Below are 15,905 nucleotides of genomic sequence, written 5' to 3'. Positions count from 1 at the left end.
CAATATTTTGCATTGTCAAAATATAGACAATAAGGATATTTTAAACCTGGAGTCTAGAGACACACATACTGACATTATTATTTCTATTTTATTGTAGCCCAGGATTTGTTTTTCAACATGACTGGATGTTTGTGTTGTACATAAGCATTAAGGCAACAAATTTACCAAATCATACACTCGAACATGTACATTTAATTAACTATGGGAGGATTTGAGAATATTTACAACTTAAGATGGTTCAAGAAACCCATGGTTGTGCAATAGATTTTAAGCTAGTGCCTTATTTTGTATCAGGCTTTCGTAAGACACAAATACGGAAGTCATTTCTAGGATTCTTTAATTATTTATTGAATGCTTAATTTAAACACCAACTACAAAGAAACAAAAATATACATAAATATAAGCATGTATTCATATATTGTCCTAATACATATACATAGGTATAAATTATTTAAAATTAATAACTTTGAAAATGAAATATGAAATAATTTCAGTTACAACAAATACTTGTAAATTCTAATGGAAATTTACAGATCTTCTGTTATTACAATTATACATGTTATACGAAATACATTTAAAACAATAAGACAAGGAATAATATAAAACATACCGTACCATCAGTGTGACGAAGTGAATTAGCATAATATATGCGTCATGGATTTACATCATCTCTAAATACACAGATCCAATATAATCCTATATAAAAGAAATCCTATGTCTTACTGTTTAACAAAACAAGCATTTACAGAATAAACAATTCAGACTAAATAAACATTAACACATTATATTCAGTAGCAATATTTATACAAAGTACTACATAAGAACTTTAGCCATTACTATTGAAATACATAAAGCATTTATCTTGCTAAATTAAAATCCAGAAATTACTTTATAATAAAGTTACAAAAGTTCAAAATGAGTACTTTCAATCCCAGTAACAGTATATTCCAGAAAATAGTAGTTTATCAAACAGATCCCCAAAAGGCACTGATACAATTTTTAAAAAATGCACAGTTTATAAAGCAAATACAAAAACCAGATAGAACTAGATATTTAACATAAGACTAATCAAAATGCTTAATATTAAAATTAGAAAAACTGACCATGTCTATATATGGTTATAACCTTGAGGTTTATAAAAATAGCCAAAAAGTATTCCAAAAAAAAGGATAAACAGAAGACAGGTTAAAGTGTTCTAATTAGAATAACACTAAACATACAAAGTGAAAAACAAGGATGAAAACTGCTCACTAACTCAGTCATCTACGACCAAGTTTACCTGCAATTAAATGTAGTATTAATGATCTATGTGATATAAAATAATAAAGTAATTAGATTGCTGAAATAAAGATAAGAATGATTAATTTACAAATCATATGTAATAATCATAATCATTCTGAAATATGATAAAACAATTAATTGTCAAGACAAGAACACACACACACACACACACGTGAGAGGTGTGCATATAGAGGCTGCAAATTCAAACTTTAGTTAATAATCTGAAATGGAATTGTAAATTTCAAATGCAAATAAATATTTATTAAATCAAATTTAATAAAAAAAAACAACACATAAAATCTAATACGGGCACACTATTGGTTAGAAAGTTGTACATGCACACATTTGCATGTACTTTTTAATGTATAGTATTCAGAAGTGTTAGGCCGGTCTTGTGCCTCAAACTAGTGGTTATAAACGTTTTTTTTTTGTTTGTTTTTTTTTTGTGTGTGAAAATATAAATGGTGTCACATTTTCTATGCCGTGATGCACCTCTTATTTCGTTTTCTACTTGAATGGTTCTTGGTGGTTTCTTGATTCAAAACATGGGTAGTGTCATAATAGACTAAGGACGAACTGTCTTCTAATTCTTTTCACCTCTATTCTAAAGGTCTAATCATGGTTTGCCCACATATAATTTCAACAATTATCAATTAGTTAAATAAACAAAAAAAGACAAAAGGATTACTGACCATAAGACTGTATAGTCTGTTCCAAATATATAGGTGTCTTATTTGTGTGTTTCTGTGTATATGGAAGATTTCGTTTTCACTGTGTAGTTTCTTTTTATTGTTGGGAATATATATATATATATATATATATATATATATATATATATATATATATATATATATATATATATATATATATATATTCTTTATTCCAGAAGCAATACAGCTTATAGGACTACAACATGGATAATAACACAATACTATACAATTAAATTAAAATAAAATGCGGAGCATGACAAACATATTACATATTTAAGAATTTCTAATCTTTTCAGCTAAAAATAAGTATTTTCCAAGGTTATTTAACTCTTTTATATTATTAACAGAGAATAACTGCATCAATTTATAACAAGATGGTCGTCTATAATAATAAGGTTTGATATATTTTGTACGTATATCAGTATACTTTGAACATTCCAAAACAAAATGATACTCATCTTCAAAACAATTTAGTTGACACATTCTACATATCCTTGCATTTCTATCGATATTATAATATCTTCCAACTTCAATAGCTAGACTATGTGCGTTTATTCTATATTTGGTTATAACATACTTATATCTGTAGTTAATTGGTCTATCAAGATAAAATTGTAAATTGAATCTATCATAAATATATCTATAAAAACGACATTTTGGAGCAGTGTCAAAAAAAGCAGTAGCTTGACATATAAATTCATCCACATTGCGTTGCCTGAATAAAGCAATAAAAACCTTTTCCATAGTTACGTTTTGTGCTAACCATACATCATTAAAACCATATTTACACAATAGCTCTCTTATTCTACATGACCAGTTCATCTTATGATTTGGCTTTCCATAACTGGAAGCTAAAATTTCATTATAACAACCTTTCAACACACAATTTTCTGTTTTTAAAAGTTTTATCCAATATTTCATCATTTTACAGTATCTACTTATATATAGAGGGACTCTGCCCAATTCAAAATATACCATATAATTCGTAGTACTTTTCTTTACGTTTAAAACTCTTTTCAAATAATGCAAATGGAGTGTTTCTATATCTAAAGCTTTGTGATTACCCCATACCTCACTACCGTAATTCAAAATAGGCGTTACATATGTATCAAATAAGGACAACATTGTCTCTGTGTTGAAATAGTCATCGTGTACCTTGCTGAATAAATGATAAACAGCTTTCCGTCCTTGATCAGACAATAATTTTTGACTTTCAGTAAAATTACCATTATATTTCAACATAATTCCAAGATAGACAAATTCATCACAGATTTCAATAGGTTTTCTATCTTTGAACCATTTTTTTTCAGTCTTGACAATACCTCGATGTCTAAATACAACAATTTTAGTCTTTAATAAATTAACATACAAGTTGTATTGTTTTGAACATGTATTAATGACATCAATCATTTTTTGCAACTCTTCTTTACTTTCGCTAAAAATCACTGTATCATCAACATACATTAGTAGATATAGACTAAGAGCTTGCAACTCGTATGGAAAACAATCTTGTTTTATCAATTCTATTTCAATATCGTTTACATACAGTGCATATAAAAAAGGTGATAAAGATTCCCCTTGCATTAAGCCAACATTACACTCAAAGAATTCGGAAAAAGTACCGTTATGTTTAGCACATGACTTCAATTTTGCATACATGGATTTGATTAAATCTAACAATTTACCAGTTATACCTGATCTAGATAATTTGAGCCATAATTTTGAATGGTTAACACTATCAAAGGCTTTTTTTTTAGTCAATGAAACAACAATACAATCTTTTTTTGTTTCTTAAAGATTTAGATACGATGGAATGTAGAGCAAATATTGCGTCGTGGGTACCATACCCCGGTCTAAATCCAAACTGCACATCAGTGAGTACACTATGTTCTTCACTCCACTTAGTCTTGCATTTATTATAGAAGTAAACAGTTTACCTAAGTTTGACACCAGCGATATGCCTCTGTAATTTCCCGGGTCATTAGCATCACCCTTCTTAAAAATAGGTACTATTGCACATTTTACCCAAAGTTCAGGAAAATGTCTAGTTTCAAGAATAGCGTTAAATAGTTTACACAAAACTGGTAATATTACGGGTTTACTATTTAAAATGTATTCATTCAAAATATTATCTACACCTGGAGTTTTATTTGTATTCAATCTTTTCACACTCTCTTCTAATTCCTTACTGGTGAAAGGCATGTCCAATTCATCATAAATACATGTATTATCAGTGTTACCGCTTTCAGGATTATCTTCATCACTTAAAGTCATCAGTTTTTTAAAATGTTTCACAAACCGATCTGTTGATAAATCGTTATTAATACGCTTCTTCCGTTTTTTAAATTTACCGTAGAATCGTTTTGGGTTGATCTTCTTCATCTTTTGAAACATATCACCTTGTCCGTTTTTATAACTCGTTTTAATTTATTCTCAATAGTCTTATATTTTTGTTTTTCTAAATTCAATTTAAGTCTGTTTTCATTTGAACGATTTGCGTTGAATCTTTTCAGTGCACTTTTATATTTTATATAGAGTTCTTTACACTCGTCTGTTATCCACGGTTTATCACGTTTCATATTACATGATGAGTTAGCGTTAGCACAGTTATCACATTTAACAGTACGCCATTCGTTTGTTTTTGTAAATTTTTCAAAAACATCACATAAGAGTTCAGTCATATTCGATACAGCGTCATCGATTTTATCAGGATCAGGAGATATACTTTGACACAGTTCATCAAACTTGTGAGCGTTTGCCAAAAGATCATGGTTTATTTCCTCCCTCGACTCGTCATTCCATCGTATCGTATCATAATTTATCGTTTTACATGAACACTTTGGTTTAGGAACGAAAATTTTCAATTTCAAATCTACCAAAAGCGGAGCATGACAAGAAAAGGTATTAAAATCTCCAACAATAGAGTTGTCTACAATAGAAAATGCATTATTAGATAATAACATATAATCAATAATACTACATCCATTTTTGTTTTGAAATGTATACTTTGAACTTTGATCTCCAATTCGTCCGTTACATATTCTTAATCCAGTAGATACACACAAATCTAATACACGGCGACCGAATGTATTGGGTGGTTTAAGGTCCTCTGTTGTTCTATCATTTAAAGGTTCATCATTATCGTAATCAATTAGATCTTCGATCCTATTAACTATATCTATATTCAGATTGTCCTGCACAATAAAGTCCAGCTTGTTACCAACTCGTCCGTTTAAATCACCGATAACGGCTATGTTCCCTAGGGCTGAATAATGTTCAATCTGTTATTTTAAAGCGTCGAAAACGTCTATTTTGTATTTCGTATAATAAATGTTTTTGTCAGGAGGCATATAAATTGCACAAAAGTATAAATCTTTACCATCATACATTACATTTTGATCAATTCTAAACCATATCATGCAATCAACACAGCAATTTTCGAATTTTAAATATGGATTTAACCATTTTTTATAGAATACAATAACACCACCTCCGTTGCACTCTTGTCTGGCCACGTATTTCTTTTCAAAACCATCTATATCAAATTCTTTAGGACATTTAACCCAGCATTCATTAAAACATACTATATCATTATTGCGCAATAAATCTATGAATTCCACACTAGCGAGTTTTTTAACCAGGCCCTTCGAAATATTCCATGAACAAATATTAATCTTTGAATTATAGATTTCACTTTGGTCACCCTCCGCAACTTCCTATCCCTCCCATAACTTTCCTTCCACGAACAACTTGTCGTCCACATGCGCCTTAATTTTTTCCCGTCGCTTCTGAAACAATATAGGAAGAAGTTTTTTCCTTTTTTCCAGAACCTCGGGTGGATATTGCGGACTGATCCCAAGTTTAGAGCCTTTTAAACGATTTGACACTTTCCTAACTAAGTCTCTATCAGTTAATGAATCGAATTTCACGACAATTGGCCTGGGCCTTTCTGCATTCGTTTTCTTCTTCCCTAGTCGGAAGGCACTTTCGATGCGTAACTCGTTTCTCGCGTTTTTAATCTTTAGCATATTTTCGCAAAAATCGAGAATTTGCTCAACACAGTTTTCATCGTTTTTTTCCTTTTGAATTCGATTTTCGGTTTGTGGTCTTTCTGCTTGTGTGTTACCTATCTCCGTGGCATCTCTCTTCTCCTCGCTCTCGTTCGTGTCCATACCGTCGCTCGTCATCGGTTTTTCGACTATACCGAAAAAAAGTAAATTGTTCTTAAAATGTTGCATTTCAACGTCGACAAGTCTATCTTTGACATATTCAACATCTTTATTCATGCATTTGTTTGATTCTATTGCCTTCGTTAGATTATCTAGTTTACTTTTGATCGATTTTCGCTCATCATGGACGTTTGACAAAAACTGGGCGCTCTCTTCTAGAGTACGTATTCTGTCCTTACATTGAGTCAACTCTTTATCAACGTTTTTGAATTTCGTGTCTACACTATTTATACGTTGCTCTATTGAATCGAGTTTTGTCAGTTTATTTTCGACCCCTTTCAATCTATCATTCATCTCTAAAAGTAATGTTTCGATCCCGAGCGATATTGGTGGTCGAGGGGGAGGCGGCGGGGGAGTGCTTGGAAATTGTGGAAACTGTGGATACGGTTGATATGAAACATTCGATTGTATGGGCGAACTTGTACACTGAAAACCTGAATTCATGGTGTATTGATCGTACTGTGAACGGTTTTCACCGTTTACACAGGCTAATGCTTCACTAATTGTCTTCGATAAAAATACCTTATCGTTTTCTTGACACTTTCCTTTGTTTCCTTTATTTGTTTTAGCCGGTGGTTTTTGTTGATCTGAACTCGAGCTCCCGCTTGTAATGTTTCCTCTGTCGTTATGTATCTTCTTCTTCCGCTTTTTGGTCATCACTTCATATAAATATTAATCCATAACAATGTCTTTCACTATAAATTATTTACAATTTTCGCGATATTTTTTTCTCTGTTTAAATTTTACTGCCATTTTAATCGCGCATGCCCAGAATTTTAATATATAAATGTTAAAAAAGATGAATAATATATCTTTCTATACTTTACTAATACATCACTGAAGTCGATAACAATTAATTTGAACAATAAATATAACAATATTGAAAAGTAATTAACTATTATATCAGACAATAATAGCACATGTACATTGTTTTGTCTTATTTAACAAGTGTGGACGCAGACTGGTATTGCCCGAAGGGCAAGTATGGACGCAGACTGGTATTGCCCAAAGAGTAAATTTGAACATACATTCGTTTTGTCTTGAAAGAGTAACCAATGGAACCAAGATTCTACCGGAAATAAAAGGAATATAATCCAGGGACAAAGACCAGACATGGAAAACAAACACAACAATGAACATAAAGTAACTAAGATAATACATACAAAGTAACAAAAGTAAATGAGAAACTCGGATTCCACTTAAAACTGGGAGCATGGTCCAGGTGTGCCGGTAGGATAAACGTGTGCATCGTACAGAAAACTCCTGCATTTACTGAAATCAGTAATTATAATTGAATTATACACATGTTTATAAATATATATTAACATGTGTTACTAAATATCTACTGATATCAATAAATGTGTTGAACTTGCTTTGTCAAGTTAATAAGGATTGGGCATTTCACTTTAAGAAGGTTAGCTTGGTAAAATTCTGGGCTCTCAGATTTATTTTAGATTAAAACAGAAATCGACAGTGTGGTATCTGTCAGTTACATGGATGACCCTAAGTTTAAAATGATCGGGGCGATTAACTAAAAAATTAAATAGGAGCAATCATTACTTAGTACTTAGTAAAATCATATCAAAATCTCATAACGATTGATCTACCAATAACCATAGTTATCGCACGAAAATCAAGTGAATATGAACGACGACGACACGGACGCCACCGATGATGACGTCGCTGTCAGCACCGTTTTTTGGCACTATTAAATTAAATATATATATATATATATATATATATATATATATATATATATATATATATATATATATATATATATATATATATATAGGCAAATTCGGGACTTGGACATGCTCCATTTTCAATTCCATATAAAGCCAGCCAATTACTCTTCCTTACCAAATTAGAAGTATATGATTTGCTAAGAATTGACGTCTTTGTTTTCATTTTAGTCATAGTTAAACAGTTCTCTAGCAAAGGAAAGTAAAACTGCATAATGGAAAAATTTCCCACCTACAATCATGTACTGAACGAAAAAACATTCGAAATTCTTATGAAACAAAAATACAATACCGGCATATATAGGACTCTAAGTAAGGCTTAATCCATCGGTATTGACTCACAATTAACACTTCAAAATCAACATTTCAATTAAATCTTTTATCAAACAATTTTATCTAATTCTAAATTATAGTCACACACACTTGTAGCCTGAAAAATGTTTCCTTGGACAAAACTATAAAATATATCAAGAGGCATTGTCGTATCATTTGATTTCACAACCAACATAACGTGAATGTACAATTAGCACTTCACAACACTGTCATTAAGTTTTCTTTAGAATCTTTATTTGTGAATATATATTGATGTAAGAGGTTGGCATTTCGTTCTTTCATACTCCAAGCCAAAATTCTTGCCAGACAATCTCTAGCACTACTGGAGTAATAAATAGACCATCCGTTTAGGCCTAAAAAAGCTTCCGGTCATCCTACTGACCCTCCTTCAGACCCCCTGCTCATAAGTTTTTATTTGAAATTTTGAAGAAAAACAATAACGTAAAAATTCTTCCGATTGTCTTTCTGAAAAAAAGAGGAAAATTGAAAACACACATGCCATGAGTGTGCTTTTGGTCGTGGATAATCCCTTCGGCACTTGAGATTTTTTTAGGTTTTACCACCTCCGTCAAAACAAAAAAAGTATATTCATGCGCATGAATATATTTTTTTTGTTTTGACGGAGGTGGTAAAACCTAAAAAAAATCTCAAGTGCCGAAGGGATTATCCACGACCAAAAGCACACTCATGGCAAAAATATATTCATGCGCATGAATATATTTTTTTTTGTTTTGACGGAGGTGGTAAAACCTAAAAACATCTCAAGTGCCGAAGGGATTATCCACGACCAAAAGCACACTCATGGCATGTGTGTTTTCAATTCCCAAAAGGAATTAGGCTATGGACTAAGTCTATTACATGTTTAGTCTTTGCATATTTGGTTTTCATTGTATCTTTATGACTTATTTCATTTCCCAAATATCAAATGAAAATAAAAATCCCTACCTACCGCCCCTACATTTTTTTCATATTTATATTTTATATTTATTTATATTTTTTCGGCCTTGGAAATTTCTCATCAATGGCTGTGGACGAAGTCTAGTAAATATAAAATTTCCCATGTCGCCTAGTACTTTTTTGACCTTTTTGTACCTGTAATTCACAGCTAAGACGAAATGGGAACACCAGGGCTAACCAGGATAAACCAGTCTAAACTTTAATTTTAAAATTTAATGAATCTTTCACAAATTCTTTATCACCTGATGTCACTGTGCACCTATCTCCTTTTTTTCATCTGCATCTGTAAAAAAGAACGGATATGATAAAACGTATCAAATGTACCAGCGTGTAACCTAAATATAAATTTGAAAGTTTACTTTCAGAGATCATTAAAAAGTCTTCATTCAGTGTAAACAGATCATAAAATTCAGTCAAAAATACATCCATTTCGCTCGAGATGTCTGGTACCTCAAAATCAACCGTATAGACAAAATGAGGAATCAATTTGAAGAACGTTCGCAGTTACTGAAAGCTAGCGTAGAACATTTTTAAGAATGACAATACCATCAGCACTACAAGCATTAGAAATAATCGGTCATTACAATTCCAGTAGGTTGGATTTAAACTAGTAACGTCAAGTACTTTTAATAGGCAAGATTCGATGTAGTGCAATACTCAAAAAATGACTTAAGCAATTAGGGGTAGATATCTCTATTTTTGAAAATAAGGTTCAAAGAATAGACAATAATTTGAAAATCGCATTCTTTACCATTAAATTTATCGGATGTTGTTTATAGACTATATTTCCATAAAATAAATGGGTGGGCAATACTATCTTTTATTAAGAACATACAAATGCTATTATGTTTTTGAAACAACATTTTGTAACAGTGATATCGATAGGCCTTGTTCAAAAGCTTTCTGTACGGAATTTATTGTGTTTATTTAAATCTGACACTTACGAGCAAAACAAACCAGTCGTGAAATATTAATACCATAAGAAGGTGCCTCGGGAATATCACCATCTAGGAATGGGAAATTAACAATAGGAAATCAAAATTATCTTTTTTAAAATAAATTTTAGTATGAAGGTTGCCATTTTCCAGTGCAATATACAAATCAAGAAACGGTGTACTGTTAGTGTTTTACTTAATCAGTTTAAGTCTTTTGGGTAGACATCTTGAACATAGTTTTCGAAATTATGATTATTTACGGCCAAACTATCACCAATGTATCTAAACGAATTGTTGAATTTATGGAACAGATCATGTTTCGAAGGATCATTAAAGAGTTTAGCCACGATTGATTTACTCGCAACTTTAGTTCCTAAAGTTCTTGAAAAAATAATTTTGAACATCAGCCAGTTGATGCTGAGGAGAGAACATGAAACGAGAGGGGACTGATACTTTTCTTCATTTCAATTACACTTGTTTACCATCACATCCGGGCCATAACATCCATTATATATGTCTATGTTTATTTTATAAATGTATCCACCAATTTTAATGTTTACCAAATCACACCTGGTCAACTTTGTGTACGAAACAGTGCGCTTATATATAATTGTATAGTGTATCCTTACTTTGAGTAATTCTACGAGTATGCAGGGCTGACCCAGACACTTTAAAAAGGAGGGCTGCAGGCAAGGGTTCCTCAGAAAAAGGGGGTGCTTTGACATTACTTGACATTTTTTGTCAATTTTACACATAAAATGACAAATGAGGCAATAAGAAGTTGGGGTGCCAACTCTGCCCTAGTTCTGGTATGGATACGGTTTACACTTTGGTTTGCTTGTGCTTTTATAGGGAAGTACTAAATAAACAAAATTAGACATCGGACTGGGAACAAGTGAATGATTTTCAGTGAATTTAATAATGCATGCTGAACGTGATCAGTGTCCAGTAATTGAAGATATAAGTACAATGTATGAAGAATAAAGGTTAGAACCACCAAATGACCATTTCTGTGATTTTGCGACTACTATCTTTTTAGCTGACGCTCTTAATTCAGATTAAAAGAGATGAGAGGAAAAGGCAATGTGTCACCATTTCGCATATAGAAAATCATTAAAAGAATAGCACAAGACAAGTAAAATATTGTTTACTTTTATCAATCGTCTACCAACGCTGTGAAAATATGTCATTCAAATCCACTTTGAATTCGTTGTCAGGATAGTGTTTAGATTAACGGGCCAGTATGAATGTCATACGTAATAAACAGGGTCTTGTATAGATAAATGCGGAATAAACAAAATTAGATATCGGACAGGGAACCATTGCATGTCTAATAATGCTTATCGATCTTAATCTTAACCTTCTGACCAGTTTATCTTGTTGAGTAGATTACTCGATTTCTATTTTAGGCTTATCATAACATGCATTGGAGGAAAATTTAACAAACAGTATCGGTATCATCGAGGTGGAATCGATGAAAACACACACGTAGTACAGAACTTCAAGGTACATATTTTTACAACGCCATAATTAAAAAGACTTCGTAAACTCTTTAATAGTGGTGTTTTTGGACCGCAAGATTGTTTTAATCTATTTATCTTAGAGTTGCATTTTATTTTTGAATACTGATCATTAAATACCCACCCTTGGACATTTTGGTAGAAATGTTTCTTTCAAACCAACCAGTTCTTTATATTCCAAAATTAGTTTGCATACCATAAAAAGTGTTGTGAAATAGTGTCATATTTCACTACACATATTGTTTTTGGCAAAATAGTCAGAAATTCATGGTTTATTTCTGCATTTTTTTACGTAAAAAGTTAGGGCGATTATGGTTAAAGCATACATTGGCTACTGACAATGTCAATTAAAATGAGTTTTATATTTCCCCCTTCCCTTATTTCATAGGTGAATTTAATTCGCATCTCTTCGCACTGCTTCCGCTTGATCACACTGATACAAGACATACGTACATCAGTTGATGTTGGGACTGGTAGGATTGTAAGCCTAATTTTGTTTTCTAATTTTTTTAGGGTTCCACGTATTTTTTTGCCTTTTGTTTAGAAATATTGTAAAAGGTCTATTGCCAAATTATGTACTAACTTTGAACATATTCCGCAGATTTTCTAGATCTTCGTCTTCTGATTACCTCGTCGCATCACTCACGATATCATGTATTGTATGTCGGTTATGCAATATTTCCAGTAATTTATATATTTACATATCCTCTCCCGGTCCTAATAGACGCGTGAGTTCGTTAATTAATATTCCGCGCCATCTTGTCGATACATTTTTGTACATCCAACCTGAGTTATATTTTTATACATCTAACCCAATCTGTACATACTGAATACACGTATGTCACAACCTCTATTTCTAGGGGGTTGATAGAAGTAAACTCTAATCTCTAGGGTTCTATGCTTTCTTGCCAATAAATGTTAATGCCCTATAAAATACAGTTATATTCAATACACAACACAAGATAAATAATAGCATCTTGCACATAAAGATAACATAAAAATAAACCATGTGTGTGAATGTATATTTTAGTACATTTACATATCATAGGAAAAATGTAACTTTTGATGTAATTTAATTTACGGCTTCATCAATCTGCTTGTGAAGGATAAAGCAACTAGCTAAATATGTAGTTTGACTCCATTTGACTCCATATTCAAATGTAGCAAATTATAAGAAAATGGTAAATTATCTAATCCAACATATTAAAGAGCAAAACAACAGCATTAGAGTATAAGCGATTTAGTGCATACAATAAGCGTAAAAAAACATAGCAAAGCAAATACATAAGCAAAGCAAAAACTCAAGAATACAAAACACTTAGCTTACCTCACATATCGTGCAAGAGGCACATTTGTAAATGGTCACAGGAATAGTAAGTCTCCAGTACTACTGTATTGTACCTGAAGTATCAAAAATCACTTATTGTATTTATAATTTAAAACAATTACTTTATGACCACAGTGTGTGATCGATTTAAAGACTTACACTTTTACTTTCGAGCGGTCCACTCGAACTGTTAAATGAATCAATCATTAATCGCTATTATTTAAACATAGTAAAATAACATTACAGATTTGTGTGTTTAGGTAAATTATTATGAAAGTTACACAATCAATCAATCATTCATACCGGACTTTCATACGAGGTAAAAATGTTAATTTCAAGACCATTAACATGCACAATTAATCTAGGAATGTTAAAGAAACTAACGTTAGTAATAGTTAAGTTGAAATCAGATGCGTATATAAGTTGAGTTGATAAGAATATAGGTTGCTAGATTCGGATGAACATAAAAACCAACATGTCCGTTCAGTTACTTAGGTAAGAGTGTTCAAATGAAAAAGGAATTAACCCGCGACAATTGCCAACCAATAGATGACGAGAAAAGAAGTGCGTACTAATCAAGCATGAAAAAGAATATAGAAGATTACGACTAGATTGCAATACAATCACCAGTTCCCAGAAGCTCGTCTGTCAATCGGTCCAAGTCAAATAGTAAAACATAATACACATTCATACAAGTCAAATATTTTATTACACAATACATAAAATATTCATATAAAACAACATTGCAGACTATTACAAACTCCCCCCAGCCGTGAAATGACGACCCGTCATTTCTTCTGACCCGCTGATGTCTTTATGATATCCAAGATGGTACGTGCTGTTTCAGTCTGCATACCTTGGAACAAATCTGTATCAGCCATAGATGTTAAACACTGGATTTTCTGGTACCAATCCGTACTTCCTGTAGACTTGGAAAGTTGGTATTTTCCAGAGGTCATCCAACTGGGTGGTTGTCTAGTGCGTGTTGATCGACGGATTCTCGGAGAAGACATCGAAGATTCATCGGAAAGCTCCTCCTGTTGTTCGCTGTCTGTCTCTTGTGAAAGCCTCCCTCTACTATGATCACTGGCATCCGACTCTGTCCCAGGAACCTCATTGGGTTGATTCAACTCATCCTCCTGAAAACGGGCGTCCCCTTCAGGTCGCGATCCAGTTCCATCAGCACCGTCTCTTACAACCTGATTTGGTGTATCCTCCAGCTGAGATGTTTCTGCAGTAACTGTTGAGTCACTGTCATCCTCATCTGTTGGTTCCAATACCACGACTTCAACTAAGTCTTCATCAGACGATTCTTGGTGCTCTGTCGAAACCAAGGGTAATGGTATGTGTGAAAGATTCAACCAGACTCTCCAGAACATGCTAGGAACCCTTGAACCAGACAAGAAGAAAAACTGGAAGGCGTATGTGGGACCACTTGTTCATGCATACAACTGCACAAGGCATGAGTCCACCGGTTTTTCACCATGCTACCTTATGTTTGGACGGGAGCCGAGGCTACCAGTGGATGTTGCTTTTGGTCTTAGGAGGAGCGGTACTGGATCAAACTACGTTGAGGATCTTCGGAACCGACTAAAGTATGCTCATCAACTTGCAGCAGAAGCGTCAAAGAAGTCTCAACAACATCAAAAGAAGCAGTACGACACCAAGATCAACGGAGCATCCGTCACTACTGGAGACCTTATACTAGTTAGGATTCTTGCATTCGAGGGAAAACATAAGCTGGCGGATAAATGGGAACAGGACCCTTACATCGTCCTAGATCAGCCAAACACAGATATCCCAGTTTTCATAGTCCAGAAGGAGAATGGAGAAGGTCAAAAGCGAAGACTGCACAGAAATCAGCTGCTACCAGTGGGACACTTGATTGAGCCTACTCGACCGGTACCAAAGCCAAGATGTGTCAAGAAGCCAAAACCGAAACCTGCACCAAGGGTGACTAGATCGACAGAGCACCAAGAATCGTCTGATGAAGACTTAGTTGAAGTCGTGGTATTGGAACCAACAGATGAGGATGACAGTGACTCAACAGTTACTGCAGAAACATCTCAGCTGGAGGATACACCAAATCTGGTTGTAAGAGACGGTGCTGATGGAACTGGATCGCGACCTGAAGGGAACGCCCGTTTTCAGGAGGATGAGTTGAATCAACCCAATGAGGTTCCTGGGACAGAGTCGGATGCCAGTGATCATAGTAGAGGGAGGCTTTCACAAGAGACAGACAGCGAACAACAGGAGGAGCTTTCCGATGAATCTTCGATGTCTTCTCCGAGAATCCGTCGATCAACACGCACTAGACAACCACCCAGTTGGATGACCTCTGGAAAATACCAACTTTCCAAGTCTACAGGAAGTACGGATTGGTACCAGAAAATCCAGTGTTTAACATCTATGGCTGATACAGATTTGTTCCAAGGTATGCAGACTGAAACAGCACGTACCATCTTGGATATCATAAAGACATCAGCGGGTCAGAAGAAATGACGGGTCGTCATTTCACGGCTGGGGGAGTTTGTAATAGTCTGCAATGTTGTTTTATATGAATATTTTATGTATTGTGTAATAAAATATTTGACTTGTATGAATGTGTATTATGTTTTACTATTTGACTTGGACCGATTGACAGACGAGCTTCTGGGAACTGGTGATTGTATTGCAATCTAGTCGTAATCTTCTATATTCTTTTTCATGCTTGATTAGTACGCACTTCTTTTCTCGTCATCTATTGGTTGGCAATTGTCGCGGGTTAATTCCTTTTTCATTTGAACACTCTTACCTAAGTAACTGAACGGACATGTTGGTTTTTATGTTCATCCGAATCTAGCAACCTATATTCTTATCAACTCAACT

At 33.5% G+C, this 15,905-nt stretch overlaps 1 long non-coding RNA gene across 1 annotated transcript in view; it reads left to right on the top strand.

The window, feature by feature from the left end:
• LOC148609025 (uncharacterized) overlaps positions 1-15,905 on the top strand; it is a 36,779-nt gene that overhangs the window by 19,252 nt on the left and 1,622 nt on the right. Inside the window, exon 3 of the long non-coding RNA XR_015924819.1 lies at positions 11,600-11,696. This is a non-coding gene — a long non-coding RNA (uncharacterized LOC148609025). The remainder of the gene's footprint in view (positions 1-11,599; positions 11,697-15,905) is intronic.

The sequence above is a fragment of the Perna viridis genome, chromosome 8, assembly GCF_037379345.1.
Source record: "Perna viridis isolate PV_CMFRI_1.1 ecotype Kerala chromosome 8, ASM3737934v1, whole genome shotgun sequence".
Lineage (NCBI taxonomy): Eukaryota > Metazoa > Mollusca > Bivalvia > Mytilida > Mytilidae > Perna > Perna viridis.
This window is presented reverse-complemented; position numbering and strand designations above follow the sequence as displayed.